General features: G+C 37.1%; 1 long non-coding RNA gene across 1 annotated transcript; it reads right to left on the minus strand.

Moving 5' to 3' along the window:
- Positions 1-1,980: 1,980 nt before the first annotated feature.
- On the minus strand, positions 1,981-4,963 carry LOC142174135 (uncharacterized). The gene is made up of 2 exons (XR_012703466.1): positions 4,232-4,963; positions 1,981-2,413 (listed from the first exon to the last, which is right to left on the minus strand). It is a non-coding gene; the product is annotated as an uncharacterized LOC142174135 (long non-coding RNA).
- Between the last annotated feature and the right edge of the window lie 6,248 nt (positions 4,964-11,211).

The following is an 11,211-nucleotide window of genomic DNA, read 5'->3' on the forward strand; positions in this document are numbered from 1 at the left end:
AATGATAATTCATTCCGCGTAACTTTTTCTCAAATGTTATCATCTCTCCCCATCATGTTAGAAAAACTAACTTGCTTCATCATCTTTGTGCGTTATGGTGTTAATCAAAATATACACCGCACATCAATAATAATAAGATGGAATTATTTGGTTCCTGACTGTGAACCACTTGCGAGGGGAGAGTGTAATATACTTTCGTATATAACCTATATCAAACTGACATAGATAACTTTGTTCTCATAAGCAATAGTTTAGTTATTAAGTGGAGACACTCAATAAATTATTTTGCTAAACCAACTGTGATGTAAACCAACTTATTAAGATGAACTATCTTGAATAAAAAATTTGAAAATTATGCTCTAAATCAAATTATTGAGCAAGTTACCTCGCAAACACCATGTTGCGGGTTAATAATAATCGCACATGTAACCATCTCATAGATGCATCTTATGTGGTATACATGGTAGGTGAATGGGCCCATATTCACCTTTGATAATTCCAGCATTCATGGGATTCGATCCCAATTTTAGTTGGTCTATTAATTAGTGAGAACAAGCAACACAAGAGAATTCATAAAGAACTTTCTAGTCCTTTAATATTTACTCGTGCGAATTCTCTTTTATTTTTGCACATCATACTTAAATCAAGATCGCTCAATACGCCATGCTTGATAAAATTGTCTGCATTAGTAAACTTCAGGTTTACATCATGATATGTGCAAATATCAATAAACTCCAAGTTTATAATGATATGAGTTTTTATACCAACAAACATTCAGTTTATTATGGTATTCTTTTATTTGTGTAGTACAAACTGGAGAATAAAGCGGGTAGCTTTTCACATACATATTACCCTACTACAAATTGTAGTAATAGAAGATATTAAATCTTTCTTTATTTATAGTCTCAATATAATCAACCGTTTTCGCGTATACTTTGAAAACTGAATAAGTTTCTTTGAGATTTACTACAACACAATACCTTATTGGTAATCAATTGTGTTTCTCCAAAATAGTAATAATTAGCTCTTGCAGAGTTCTCAATTAGTTTGGTACTACCACATATTTATCAACATCCACATAGTGAATATCTCTTTTAAAGATAAGTTATACCATTATGGTTATGGTCAAAATTATATGCAAGATATGTTTCTTGCATTATTGTTGTCCTTTAATAATCACATTGCCAAAATGTTTTGGCGTACAATAGGTACATGAACAATGACCATTCATACCATAATAATGACATTATTTTCTTATATCATCTCAAACCTCCTTCTAGATGTGAGTGTGGTATATTCAATACCAATAGCACGTTCATATTCTTCCAAGAATGAATATGTCTTCATAAATCAGATATTGTCACATTCTCATCATGAATGGACCATAATCATCTATATGTGCTATATAAAATCTCATGTCAAATCGATGACAGATATTACTTTCACAGAGTGAATGATTATTTTGAGAATCCTTATTGTTCTCATTACCACAGTAATGACGATTATAATTTCATCTATTGTCACGTCCACATCCATTGATACATTCATAGTAATAATTTTGTCTTCTTTCAGACTTATTACATACTGCTATTACATTCTCCTAAGGGAATGAGAATGAAGCAAATTCAATGTGACGAGTTTCCACTTCTTGTGCTCACGATCATACATGACTTTGATCATGGCAAGACATAGAAATTTTACCACTTCGAGTGGTTATAATTTCTTTCAAACTCCATTAGAGTTACAATCAAAATTTTTCGTCTTTGTTTTTATTTAAAATCAAATTGTAGAATGTCAAAAATTCGAAAGAGAAAAGTAAAATGCTTACCTTAAATCCAGAATTTAATCATAAAGGAAGTCCATGGAACAATTGACAATCATTATGCTCAATCCCAAAGCTTCTACTTAATTGGTTAGAGTCTCGTGTTGATAACGTATTATAAAATAATAAAAGAAGAAGAAGAGTATTACAGAACAAAGTACAGAGAAAGGGAATTCTTATAGATATGGGATGATTTACAATGAAATAGAACCCTCTATTTATATGGAGAAGGTGACTTAGCCACCAAGTAATAAACCCTAAAATCTATTTAAATATAGACATTCACCATAAATAAAATTCTATTTATAACATAGTTAACGTATTTCTTAAATACATAAGAAATTTGACCAAAAGCTATTAACTCAATGGTAAATACGTCCCTGTGGATAAGCATCATTACCATCTGTTGGGAAGAGTAAAAACGTTCGAACGTGAACATCATTTGGCCAGGTGGTGGGTAGTCATTCATGTCATGGAAAACTTGAATCAAATGGGAAATGACTTTAAAGTTACACCACTAAATTTTCTGTAAGTTCAGTTCTAGCTCTACTGAAACATGCCAAGTGCTCCATTTCCTGCTTCCTCGCCAATCTAGAAGAAAGCAATTGACATGAAATCAAATAGACGATTTTTTTTATAAGACGATGTTGCACCCAAGCTTTCTAGTGTACTGAAACATTGATCATCAAGCTTTATTTTCTATCTTAGCCAAGTTTTTAAACAAGTAAATAGGAATGGTGGGATTATACATTAAAGTCAATAGTAGCTTTAGCAAACACGACAAGTAAATAAGGACGGACGGAACATATACCGCCGAAGGAACATATGTACTTTCATAGTGTGAAAAATATTTACTGTAAATAAATGATCAACTGTAATGCATTTCAGAAGATGGAAAGACATGCAGTAGTAGTCTCTAACAACAAATGCTAGAAAGAATTAAGTACTATAACTAGCTAAAAATCAATAAGATATTTAGATACCAACCAGTCCTCAGTTATTGATCAATTTTTCAACCTTTTCTCATATTATGCATTAGAATGTTTGGTACGTACAATTTGGTTGATAGGCACTTATAACTCGTCCCATATATACTCATCACATAGCCTGACTACTACGAATGCATTTAATTAGTCTGCTTTAACGGTAGACCAAAAACATATCCCTTATACTTTAATGGAAATGTCAGACATTAATCATGAGCCTACTTTCCTGCCCTCTCTCTACAATCTTCTTGTACTGTAATGTGAAATCACCCATCTGCAGTGATTAAGTGTGAAAATGCACAAGTCTTTTTTCCCACTCCCAAAAACTAGGGTCTACTCATAGTGTCATATTATACCTACATTTACCTGTACCCAGCAGCTCATCAACTGTTGAGTCCCATCAGCATGTCATCAGCATTGCACTAATTAAGCGAACACTAGCTCACAAAGATTACAGAGCGCACACATGAAAAACATTAAAGAGGAGCAGGTCATATGATGTCTCATTTGACTTGAGTTAATATTGGACTTAACTGTCCGACTACTACTTTCTTTTTACATAATTAAAGAATTTTTATATTATTAATTATCTACTCAACAAATTAATTGTTGACAAAAAGTGAATTAGTAATCTCAAAAATAAAGTAAGTTACCTATTAGAACATGTTATAATATACTGGTAGCGTAAAACAGCCTCATCTTTCTGGTACCAGGAAATTCGAATCCATTCAAACCCAACACTTTCTTAGTTTGGTTAAAATAGTGATGAAACAAAGAGATGTTTTACGAGAAATAATACTTTCTCTGTTGAAAAAATGATTGGACTACTTCCTTATTAATCCGTTTCAAAAAGATTGGCATGATCTACACAAATACTATCACAAGTTTTAAGACCACAAATTTCAAAAATTTTACAACTACACAAATATTATGGCTTTTATAAAGACTATGTATCTCAAAAGTTTTTCCTTATTTATTAAATTAAACTAGGACAATCTTTTTAAAACGGAAGGAGTAACGAACAAAAACGCATCCCTGCCTATTTTTCTTACCACATGGGAAAGATCAGCTGCATCTTTCTGTATCTCTTTAACCATAGAGTTGCATTAAGAGCATCAAAAAGTGTCATATATATACATATGGGGCTACGTAGCAAAGGAGGTAATGGGAAAAAGGACTAAATAAAGTTAAAACATGAAATACATGAACAAATTCTGAAAATTAGGGTTCTTAGCTCCATGTAACATTGTCAAGTCGAGGATAGTTGTTCCATTATTCCTAGAAGAAACTTGAGCTAGCCTTGAAGCATTAGATTTTTTTTTTTTTTAAATCGAAGGTTTAAACAAGAAAAATAAACATGGATTAGATGAATGATGATGAAGAGAAAATAACTGAAAGAAAGAATAATCAAGTGAACAAAAACCTGGGGAGAACAAAAACATGAAGAACGTGTGTAAGAAGAAAGGATCTCTCTTGTTTGATGTATCACGAGAGTTTTACAAAGAGAAATCAACACAGCTCTATTGGCAGTATGCCCACCTCCACGTTAATTAAACCTCCTTTTTTTTTGTCCTTTTCATTTTCTTGGTCATCTTCATTTCTAAAGAAGAGGGAGGTGGACAGAATGCCAAAGAACTCTGTAAGAAACCCTTTGCCAAACTTCCATGAAACTGCATATTATCATCATAGTCTCTGCATCATCTTTAGTTTTTCCCTCTGTCTGTAATAAGATGAAAGAAACATATACTAGAAAGTCGGCTATGAGAGTTGGGCACTATTTAAGATGGTGAGATAGGGTTGAGACTTGAGAGAGAGAGAGAGAGCATTGAAATTGCTGTAAAATAATTAATAGGGGAGGTAGATACTGGAGAGAAAGGGAGAGATCATAGTCAGATCGGATGTTCATTCTTCATTTCGGAGAGCATATTTATAAATCAAATTTCTTGCCCCCCAAATCCCTCGATTCTGATGAAGAAAAAGAAAATATTTTGCCCCTCATGACCCTCGTAGTATTAATTTCATCTTTCCTCAAAACCCTCGTTACTGATGCAAACCCTTAGACTGAGGAGAAGAAAAGGAGGGGCCAAGGGGTGGAGAATTAAGGGGAAGGGTTTAGAATTTGGAACTGCTATCCTTAAACGACAAAAACCATTACTAGAACTTACAGCTTGTTAGCCTAATTTTCGTTTTGGCCAAAAATACTTTTATTTGATTAAAAATATTTTTCCCAAAATTAAGGTGTTTGACTACTTTTTAAGAAGGAAAAATTAGTGTTTTTAAAAGGCGTTTTCGGGGTGAGCCCTGGGGCGAGGCACATCAAAAACGCCCCGAGGTGATGGTGTGAAACGGATGTCTCAAGAGGCGTATGCCCCGAGGTGATTGAGGCGCGTTTTTTTAGTGAGGCGTAAGCAATGTTTTAAAAGGTGGGGGCGTGAGGCGAGACGTTTTACCTCTGACGAGGCGAGGCGTAAGTCCTGAGACATGGGGCATAAGTCCCACGGATCTTTAAAGTTTATTAATTCAAGAATTTTAAGATAGTATAAAATAAAAATAATTATAAAAATTACATTAAAATCATAAATTATAATAAATAATCTATTTAAAATATTTATAAATTATAATTCAACTATGAATAATACGAAAAGTATGATCTAAATCATAATATGCAATTTAGCTGCAACGTCGTTATAACTCAAACATCAAAATTAATATATTCCATACGAAATCCTATATGTATCTCTTAAGAAGTAATGAATCTTGAAAGAATTTCAATATCATAATTTGATTTTTCTTAAAATACTCCTTTCATTTAATATGCTTTCTATTTGAAAGAGAATTTATATAAAAACATAATTCACAATTTAAATATGATTCTCTAGCATCATTTATTTTTAAGTTTCTACAAGTTAATAAAGTGAGACATAATTCATCATACAATATCATGATAACTAATTATTTGTAAATAGTTACTAGCTAATACCGAGCTATTAAATTAATAAGTATTGTATCTCGTAAATGTGGAAAAAATAATATGACTATTATATAGTAAAGATATAACAAAAGTTAATAAATAAATACTTTTTAAATGATAGATTTATTTAAAATTCACCATCATAGCAGTCTTAGGGATAACGTGTAATAATTTTTATTTTAATTATGACATAAAATACTCTCAACTCAATGATTTATGATTAAGAAAAAAGTTGTTTTGAATAGTCAAAGATTTATTAAGAAAAATTGAGGATTTGCAAGGTTAGTTACATACAATTGCATAAAGTTCTATTAGGTGAGCCAGTACGCTGGGCGTTGGGCGTGCCCGATGGCCGAGGCGTAAGTCTCGCGGAACTAAGCCCCACACATAAGCCCAGGGGCGTTTTACGAGTGCTCTGCCCCGGGGCGAGCCCCGGGCGAATCCCAATTCTGCCTTTTAAAACATAGGGCGTAAGCCCCAGAGTTTTTTTCAAATTAAAATAAAAATTGTTGAATAAGTCATTCATATAATACCCAAATTCTCAAAATTGAGCTTGGTAATTACTCAAAAGTTTTAAAAAGGAACTAAAATGTATTAAATTTAAAAGTAAAGACTTTTTTTTATTGACTGAAGCCCTAATTCATGGGTTTTCCCAATTTTTTATCTTGTTCGCTAGTTTGCTAATATCTCCAAAAAGCAACGAAAATTCAATTTTTTTTTTACAAATACAAAGAGAACTCTATTCTCCTTCGTAGCACCAAGTTCAAATCTAAAATTGTAGGTTAGTCATCCTTTTTGTTCCTCCATGTAGAAAACTTTATTATTTTTTACTCAAGTTACTTGTGCTTCTAACGTAGTGTATAATAGATTGTTTTGACTAGTTTTTTGTGGGGATGGAGCACATCTATATATATATATATATATATATTTCATATATTTATAGTTTTCTCCAATTTTTATACAATTTTAGCTATTTATAAATATTTACTGTAATTATATTATTTTTATAAATTATTAAAAATTAAATACCTATGGGGCTTATGCCCCGTGCTTCGGGGCTTACGCCTCATTGAGGCATATGTAAAACGCCCCGCCTTATGCCCACGCTTTTTAAAATACTGAAAAAAACAGTACTTGTGAATGGAAATAGAAAACCGTGACAAGCAGAAAAAAGTAGCTTCTTCCTAAAAATATTTTTTTGAAAAGCACTTTTGAAAAAAATACAATTAGAAGTACCTTTTAAAAGCTTGAAAAATGTTAATTGCTGCTCAAAAGTACTTTTCAAATTAATTAGTTAAAAAAAACTATTTCTCGCCAAAAATACGTTTGTTTACAGTAAAAATGGTAATAACAATTAAATTTGTTGATGGGATTCTAAAAAATACGTAATCTATTTTTATGCTAGTTGTTAAGCAGTTGATGCTAGGTATATGAAGTTCAAAGACGAAATGCGAACTAAAGTAGAGTTATAATCAAACCGAGGGGTTAGCTATTCGGGCCTCGGACTGGCCGATAAGGGGCCTCGAGGTCGATGCCTGGGCTCTGGCTCGAGCTATCGGGGATAATCGGAAAAGGGCTAATAGTTAGGATATAATTAAGGGAGGCTCTTTATGGCCAATGACAAGCAATAAATGAAGAACAAGTATGAAAGTAATAAATAAGAGCAATAGTGTCGGGAGAATATGTTAGAGAGAAAAAAGAGAGAGAGAGAGAGAAAGTTATTATTTATCTCGTGTAGAATGGTTGGAGCAACAACAGTCCTCCTACAAAATGGCAAGGATCCCCTTTATATAGGAGAGGAATCCCAACATAGTACAAAATGCATTAATTGTAAAGGTATGGAGATGGGACGGCTAGACGTGACACCAGGCTATGCCAATGCTATCTGCTCGCCTTGGGAACTCCCTTTCCCCGGCATCATTGTTGGGTCGGGCGTAAATGGACATCGAGGGAGAGAACTCGACCGCAATCTCGTAGCCTCGAGGTCTCGAGATAACTTCTCGAAGGAATTGGACCCTCCGATTTCACCGTATACAGATAGTCTCCGCGTTTCTTAGAGAGAAGCGACAGGAAACGATTTTGACATTCCACTCTTCGGGTTTCCTGTAATGACGTCGTGCTGATGATGCAAGCCTCCATGATTACTGAAATGTTTCGTCGTTTCGCTTTTCCAGGATCATTCAACGCATTGTGGTTTCTCATTCTTCAAAATCATAATGTCGTCATTAATTCAGCTCCCATGGACGCATTAAATGCGCATGTCATTACGTTTTTTGAGGGCGATAATAGCGTCGTCGGTTATGTTGCCCTTTTTTTTATAAATGGGGGCCTCCTGGGATCAGTCTTTTATCCAAGTATCTTTCGATACCTATCCATGCCTCCTTTCTTTGTATCTTTACTCTTTGTCGTTCACCATGTTTGAGGCCCATTGCCTCAAGATTTTATGGCGATATCAGGCATGCTACGGCCTATCTCCCGGACCTTCTCTGGTCGAGTGAGATTATGCTGTATTTATGTTGTTATTGTTGTTGTTGTTGTTATCTCCGTTGGCTCGAGACGATGAAGCATAGGGCCAATTTCCTCCGAACCGAGGAAATATTTGGATTATACACTGCTGCTCAAGAGGGGGCTCGGATTATACATCGCTACTCATGAGGGTGCTCGAACTATACTTCGTTGCTCATACTCCTACCCCGGCTTGGCGCATTACACCCCTTTTGGATTCCCTGGGGTGTGGCGGCACTATCTACTAACTGTTGCCTCCCAAACCGGGGCAATGTCACAAGAAGTGGCTTTATAATAGTAATACTGGCGGAGTTCATACTAGCCAGATTTTTCACCCAGCCACTTCTTGGCTCCTTTCGGTTTCTCCTTCGTCATCTCTTCTCAATTGCTTTCCCCTTCTACATCTTCCCTTTTGAAGATGCCATTCTGGGGGGTCGAGGTGAGGCTCCTGAGGGGATGACGCTTTGGAAGATATTGTCTTTGAGGTCATGCACCCGAGAGGATGATATCCGAAAATGTTGTTATTGAGGATGCACCTTTGAGAATAGGCTAGGTTCTTAGGCTTTTATTGTGTGTACACCCTTCTGCTTCATTGTTCCTATGTAAGGACCCCTCGTGGGCTTTTGTAATCATACGTAAGGACCCCTCATGGGCTTTTGTAATAGACTGTTTCATGAATACAAAGTTTTTTTCTCCGATTTGTCTTCGATGCTTGCTACATTCTTTTATATTTGTGGAGACTCTGAATGCATGACTTTGTCTGTTGTTGCTAATACAGAATTCGAATGCGGGAATTCCTTCAGGCCTTTGGTTGATAAAAATGGCTTCGTGCAGAATCCTTTGCGATCCCTTGGATCGAACCTGAATAGGGTCGACAGACTCGGGTCGCTGGGACCTTGACTTCGAGTAAAATGAGAATAATGTTTCGGGTTGGAATCATGACTTATAAGTTAAACCCCATGGTAACCTTTGAGAAGAAATTTGCTCGGGGGCCCGTGGAAGGGGGCTGCCTTTGATCTCTTGAAGACAGTCCTCGAGCGGAGGTTCGTTCAAATTTGGACCACCTGGAAACGCACTCTGAGCTTAGTATGAATAGCCTTATGGTGTTGTAGATAGATTTTGAAATAGGGTTTGTCCGATCTTGGATGGTACTCGGGGCCAAGCCCATACGGGTGGAGTTCAAATGCCTATTTCCTTGGAGCCTGATTCCCTTTTGATAGAGATCCTCGAGGTGGGGTACCACCTCGGTGTTGGCGAAGGTGTCGTCGGATTACTGGAGCCTAGCCTTGTCTTGATGGAGGTCCTCGAGGTCGGATACCACCTCGGGACTGGCGATGGTACTATTGGCTTCTTGGAGCCTAACCTTATTCTGATGGAGGTCCTCAAGGTCGGGTACCGCCTTGGGACTGGAGAGGGTGCTATTGGCTTCTTGGAGCCTAACCTTGCTCTGATGGAGGTCCTCAAGATTGGGTACCACCTCGGAACTGGAGAGAGTGTTATCGGTTAGCGTTCTTAACCGGCTTTGAGGCAGGCGAATCGTCACCATTTTTCCCATATATAAATAGGGTTGTTTCTGCCTTTTCGGGGGTTACCCCATTTTAAGCAGTTACCCTTCTCTTTCTGTGCCAGCCTTTCGGTCCGAGCTTTGGTTCAGACAGAAATAATTGTAGAACTCGAGTTCGAGTTTTCAAAAGTCAGGGTTGAGGTCGTTGATGCCCGGGCATAAGCTGCAATGAGTCAGATTAAGGCTAACCTGGAGATGGAGATCTATTCAAAGGATGTTGTCGATGCTCAAGCCAAGCTAAGAAGGGTCCTCGATCACGAAGAGAGGATTGAAGAATATGCTCGTTGCAAGTCTTGAAGAAAGACCCTCGAGGAGACCCGTGATAGGGGTTTCACCCTCCCGGTAGAGCTGGCACCAGCAAGGGCGGATGAGTGTGATACTTGATTGATTTCGCCAAATGCCGAGGAAAGCGAGGATGATATCGGCAGACCGTAGCCCCCAAAGGGAGGGCATAGATTTTGTCATCTGTATGTAATATTTCCGAAGCATGTTTGTAGCTGGAGGTTGTGTCTCTTGCATGTGTATGAAATAAAACCTTGAGGTTTTACTCTTTTCGCATCTTTTCCTGCCCCGATCTTGGCCAGGAGAGCTGGTTCTTATTTTGGTAGGAATCCTCAGAGTAGTGATGTGCCCCGGGGCTCATTGGATTGGCGACAATGGCTCTTACGTGCTTGGTCGATGCGATCTTTTAGCGTACGTGAGATAGTGATAATGGCTCTTATGCCTTGGGCCGATGCAGAATTTTAATGTAAGTTGGCGACAATGGCTCTCACACTTTTCGCTTAGGTATGTATAGTTAACTATATTTGGTCCAGTCTCCGAATCGGGTTATGACTCGAGCTCATTTTGATCCTCAAGTTTTTAAATTTTCAGCTGGCGATGGGGGCTCTTACGCTTTCAGTCGATGCGACCTTTTAATGTGTGGCCCTGAGGCTCGTTAAGCTGGAGACAATGGCTCTTACGCTTTTCCCTTAGGCATGGATAGTTAGCTATTTTGGGTCCGGTCTTCGAATCGGATTATGACTCGAGCTCATTTTTATCCTCAAGCTTTCAAATTTTAAGTTGGCGACAATGGCTCTTACACTTTTGGTCGATGCAACCTTTTAGTGTGTGTGGCCTTGAGGTTCATTAGGCTGGCGACAATGGCTCTTACACTTTGCCCTTATGCATATGTAGGCTTTGTTTTCCTCTTGTTAAGGACTTTTTGAAATGATTTTGCCTGACCCATTGTCGGTTCGGGAAGAACCTCGATTTTAAGTCGTTTGGGAGATGTTCGAGCACCTCAGAAGGTTTGGCTCGTAGGGTGAGTAGCTCGAAGCCTTGTGATTTGGAGCTGACATGGTCGAAGCCCTTTTGCCTGTCG

This window comes from Nicotiana tabacum, chromosome 20 (genome assembly GCF_000715075.1).
Source record: "Nicotiana tabacum cultivar K326 chromosome 20, ASM71507v2, whole genome shotgun sequence".
NCBI lineage: Eukaryota > Viridiplantae > Streptophyta > Magnoliopsida > Solanales > Solanaceae > Nicotiana > Nicotiana tabacum.